Source organism: Lipotes vexillifer, unplaced genomic scaffold (genome assembly GCF_000442215.2).
Source record: "Lipotes vexillifer unplaced genomic scaffold, Lipotes_vexillifer_v1.1 scaffold729, whole genome shotgun sequence".
NCBI classification, from domain to species: Eukaryota; Metazoa; Chordata; class Mammalia; order Artiodactyla; family Lipotidae; genus Lipotes; species Lipotes vexillifer.
Window position 1 is genome coordinate 2555594 of NW_006780914.1, and position 6000 is coordinate 2561593.

The following is a 6000-nucleotide window of genomic DNA, read 5'->3' on the forward strand; positions in this document are numbered from 1 at the left end:
GTGGGATCTTCCCGGACCGGGACACGAACCCCTGTCCCCTGCATCGGCAGGCGGACTCTCAACCACTGCGCCACCAGGGAAGCCCCCTGGGAGCTATCTTAGAAGCTACCTACCACTGCAGTGAGTTAATTTATGTGAATTTATCAGAATGTTTTTATCCATTCCATTCAACAGTAGGTAGACACTTTGGTTGATGCCAGATTTGGACTTTCATTTAAAAAGAAAACAAAGGTTGCTATGAACATTCAAAGTATAAGTGTTTCCATGGGCATATGTTTCATTTGTCTTGAGTGGAATTGCAGGGTCACATAGAAAGTATATGTTTAATCTGAGTAAGAAACTGCCCCAATGCTTTCCAAAGTGATCCTACCAATTTACATTCCCCACAATGTACAACAATATATCAGAGTTCCAGTTATTCTGTAGCTCCACAAACACTTGAAAGTGTCAGTCAGCTAAATTGTAGCCATTTGAATGGGAATATAATGGTATTCATTATGGTTTTAATATGCATGTCCGTAATACATATTTGGTATGTTAATGAGGTTAAGCATCTTTTCACATACTTAGAGGCCATTTGTATATCTTCTTTTGTGAAATATGTTTGAATAGATTGCCCATTTAAAAAATTGACTTGTTTAAAACTTTTTATTATTGTCTTAAGAGTTTTTTTTATTTATTCTGAATACAACTCCTTTATCACATATATGTATTGCAAATGCTCTTCCTAAGTTTGTGGCTTGCATTTTCAATTTTTTTTTTTTGTGGTACGCGGGCCTCTCACTGTTGAGGCCTCTCCCGTTGCTGAGCAACAGGCTCCGGACACACAGGCTCAGCGGCCATGGCTCACGGGCCCAGCCGCTCCGTGGTATGTGGGATCCTCCCGGACCGGGGCATGAACCCCCGTCCCCTGCATCGGCAGGCGGACTCTCAACCACTGCGCAACCAGGGAAGCCCTTGCGTTTTCAATTTTAAACACTCTACTGTAAAGCGGTATTTGATGAAGTACATTTTATCCATTTTAAAAATGACTGTTACTTTTTGAACTACCTATGAAAATATTTCTATGTCAAGGCAAAACTATTGTATTTTTATCTCAGGAGTTCTATGATTTTAGCTTTTATTTTTGTACCTGTGATCTATTTTGAATTTAATTTTTCTGTGTATTTTGAGGTAAGGGTCAATTTTTTTTTAATCTATTTGTAGATACTTCCAATTTTCCCAGCACCATTTGTTGAGAAACCTCTCCTTTCCCCATTGAATTATTTTGTCTAGATTATTATGTTTAAAATCAAATGACCAACATATGCATGGTCTACTTTTTTTTTTTTTGCGGTACGCTGGCCTCTCACTGTTGTGGCCTCTCCCGTTGCAGAGCACAGGCTCCGGATGCGCAGGCTCAGTGGCCATGGCTCGCAGGCTCAACGGCCATGTCTCACAGGCCCAGCCGCTCCGCGGCATGTGGGATCTTCCCAGACCGGGGCACGAACCCATGTCCCCTGCATCGGCAGGCGGACTCTCAACCACTGCGCCACCAGGGAAGCCCTGCATGGTCTACTTTTAAACTTTTTTTTTTTTGCTCCATTTATCTGTATGTGAATTCTTTCAACAATACTATTGTCTTGATTACTGTAGATTTTTGGAAATCTTAAAACCTAAGTACTCAAGTTTTGTTCTTTTATAAAGTTATTTTGGCTATTCTAGGTCCTTTGTATTTCCCTATAACTTTTTGAATTAGATTGTCAATTCTCAAAAATAAAACTTGCTGGGATTTTGAATGGGATAGTGTGGAATCTATAGATCAATTTAGGGAGAAGTGGTAACTTTTAATATTGAGTACCTTAATCCATGACATGGTATTGCTCTCCATAATGATCTTTTTTTTAATGATTTTTCTTTTTTAATTTTTAATTTATTTTTGGCTGCATTGGGTCTTCGTTGCTGCACACGGGCTTTCTCTAGTTGCAGTGAGCTGGGGCTACTCTTCGTTGCGGTGCACGGGCTTCTCATTGCACTGGCTTTTCTCTTGCTGCGGAGCACAGGCTCTAGGCCCTCCGGCTTTAGTAGTTGCAGCATGCAGCCTCAGTAGTCGTGGTGCACAGGTTTAGCTGCTCCTCTGCATGTGGGATCTTCCTGGACCAGGGCTTGAACCTGTGTCCCCTGCATTGGCAGGCAGATTCTTAACCACTGCACCACCAGGGAAGTCCCTCCATAATGATCTTTAATTCCTCAGCAATGTTTATAGTTTTCAGTGTGCAGGCCTGGCAGTTTGTTAAATTCTAAGTATTGATATTTCATAGTTTGGGATGCAGTCGTGAATAGTTAAAAATTAATTACCTTTTGTTCATAACTAGTACACAGAAGTACAGTTGATTTTTATATTGATCTTATCTTCTGCAATCATGTTATACTCACTTGTTAATCCTAGTAGCTTTTTTTGTAGACTCCTTAGGAACTTCTACATACGTCACCATGTCATTTGCTAATTAAAACAGTTTTACTTCTTACTTTCGCATTGTGTCTTTATTTTGCTTTATTGCACTTCACTACAGTTGGTTAGGGATGTTGAGTGTGGAGGCCCTTTCCTTTTTCGTAATGTTAGGGAGAAAACAATCTTTCACTTTTCAGTGTGATGTTAGTTGTAGTTTTTTATAGATATTCTTTTGTTTTAACATCTTTATTGGAGTATAATTGCTTTACAATGTTGTGTTAGTTTCTGCTGTAGAACAGAGTGAATCAGCTATACATATACATATATCCCCATATCTCCTCCCTCTTGCATCTCCCTCCTACCCTCCCTATCCCACCCCACTAGGTGGTCACAAAGCACCAAGCTGATCTCCCTATGCAATGCAGCTGCTTCCCACTAGCTATCTATTTTACATTTGGTAGTGTATATATGGCCATGCCACTCTCACTTCGTCCCACCTTACCCTTCCCCCTCCCCGCCGTGTCCTCAAGTCCGTTCTCTATGTCTGCGACTCTATTCCTGTCCTGCCCCTAGATTCTTCAGAACGATTGTTTGTTTTTTTAGATTCCATATATATGTGTTACCATATGGTATTTGTTTTTCTCTTTCTGACTTACTTCAATCTGTGTGACAGACTCTAGGTCCATCCACCTCACTACAAATAACTCAGTTTTGTTTCTTTTTATGGCTGAGTAATATCCCATTGTATATATGTGCCACATCTTCTTTATCCAATCATCTGTCGATGGACACTTAGGTTGCTTCCATGTCCTGGCTATTGTGAATATAGCTGCAATGAACATTGTAGTATATGACTCTTTTTGAATTATTGTTTTCTCAGGGTATATGCCCAGTCATGGGATTGCTGGGTCATATGGTAGTTCTATGTTTAGTTTTTTAAGGAAACTCCATACTATTCTCCATAGTGGCTGTATCACTGTGCATTCCCACCAACAGTGCAAGAGGGTTCCTTTTACTCCACACCCTCTCCAGCATTTATTATTTGTAGGTTTTATGATGATGGCCATTCTGACCGGTGTGAAGTGATACCTCATTGTAGTTTTGATTTGCATTTCTCTCATGATTAGTGATGTTGAGCATTCTTTCATGTGTTTGTTGGCAATCTGTGTATCTTCTTTGGAGAAATGTCTATTTAGGTCTTCTCCCCATTTTTGGATTGGATTTTTTGTTTTTTTGATATTGAGCTGCAGGAGCTGCTTGACTAGATGAGAATGTTCCCTTCTATCATTAGTTTACTGAGATACTATATCATAAATAGGTGTTGAATTTTGTCAAATGCTTTTTCTGAATCTAGTTAAATATCTAGTGTTCTTTCTCCCTTAGTCTGTTAACTTAATGAATTATAATGATTGAAATTAAAAAGTTAAATTAACTGTTCATTCCTGGGAAAGCACCATATGGTTATATTTCCTTTTTACAGATTTACTGGATGAGGTTTGCTAGTATTTGTTCAGGACTATTGTGTCTAAATTCATGAGGAATATTTGTCTGTACTTTTCTTATATTATTTTGAATCATGGTAGTACTCTCTCATAAAATGAATTAAGCAATGTTCCAGTATCCTACAATTTTCCATAAGAGTTTACATAATATTGGTATTATTTTTCCTTACATATGTGATAGAATTCACGAGTGAAGCCATATGAATCTGGAGATTTCTTTGTGGGATCATTTAAAATTTTAATTCCAATTTCTTTAATTGATGTATGGCTATTCAGATTTTCTATTTCTTTTTGAGTCAGTTGGGTAATTCATACCTCTTTTCAAGGAATTTATTCTTTCCACCAATTATTTAAATGTATTGGCTTAAAGCTGGTCATAGTATTCACTTATCTTTTTAATGTCAGTAGAATTTATATTGATGACCCCTTTTTCATTCCTGATATTGGTGACATATGTCTTCTCACTTTGTCTCGGTATATTTTCCTGCTTAGGGTTCATTGTGCATCTTACATAGTTAAGTTTTTTCTTAAATTTGAAAATTGTTCATTATACCTTTAAATATTTGCTCTGCCACCACCCCTTTCTGGGACTTCAATTATACAAGTTTTAGACTGCTTAATATTGTCCCACAGGTCACTGAAATGTATTTCAATTTTTTTTCACTCTTGTTTTCCTCCCTGTGTTTCATTTTAGGTAATTTTTATTGACATTCTTTAAAAGTTCTCTAGCGTTCCTTCTGCAGTATCTAATCTGCCATTAATCCCATGTAGTGAATTTTTCATGTTAGATATCCTATTTTTCATCTCTAGAAATTCTATTTTGTTCTTTTCAAAATATTTCCTTTGTCTCTACACTATGATTGTTTTTCTGTACTCAATTGAACAAAACTATAATAGATGTTTTAATATCCTTTTCTTCCAATTCTCTTTCTATCATTTCTATGATTCCTTGTTCTGCTTAATTTTGGTAGTTTTCCTCTTGGTTCTGTGTCTCATTTTCCTGTTTTTTAGCATGGATAGTAATTTTTGGCTGGATGCTGGATGTGTACTCTTTACAGTGGTGATGATCAGTAATTGTTGTCCTACTTTAAAGAGTGGTGGCCTTTGTTCTAGAATGCAATCAAGTACCTGCTGTTTAACTTCATCTTTTTTTATTTTTATTTTTCTTTGGATGTGACTTGGGTAGCCTTTACTCTAGGTATAATTTGGCTCCCCTCCTAAAATGTGGCTTTTCTAAATCTCTATTGAATTTTAAGAGTCATCAGTGAGGACTCTCCACAGTGACTGGAGCAAACATATGGATCCCCATCTCTCCCAGTCAGTTTTTGCCTATTGTCATGGGGTTTCATCCCATGTGTTTACATCTTATTATTCAGCTAAGTCTCAAAGGGCCTTCTTAAGATTTCTAGTGTTCTTCTTCTACATATCTCCCTCCTTGTTGGAGCTCTAATTCACTATTTCCATGCTTCTTAAACTTCTTGAATTATAGTCTATTTCTTCTCAAATTGTTGATACAGCCATGATCTGGTTAAAACTGTCTTCCCTACTCCAGGTTCTAGAATATATAACTCCAGATAGAAATCTAGGGCACTCATAAGGCTCACCTTATTTGTTCCTAGTCTCTTAAGCATCACAGTCCTGCACTAGCCATTGTCCAATGTACAGAAACAGTCGTTTTTAAAATTATTTTATTATTTTACTCTTTAATTGTATTTTTAGTGCATTTTCATTTGATATAACCTTAACTGTGTTTTCCCCCAGTTTTATTGAGATATGATTGAAATACCTGTGTAAGTTTAAGGTATACAGCATAATGATTTGACTTATATATATTGTCAAATAAGTACCACAATAAGTTTAGCTAATATCCGTCATCTATACAGATTTAAAAAAGAAAGGAAATCCTTTTTTCCTTGTGATGAGAAATCTTGGATTTACTCTTTTAACACCTGTCATATATACCATATAGCCGTGTTAATTATTGTCATCATGCTGTACCTTACATCTCTAATACTTATAACTGAAAGTTTACACCTTTTTTTTTTTTTTTTTTTTTTTTTTTTTGTA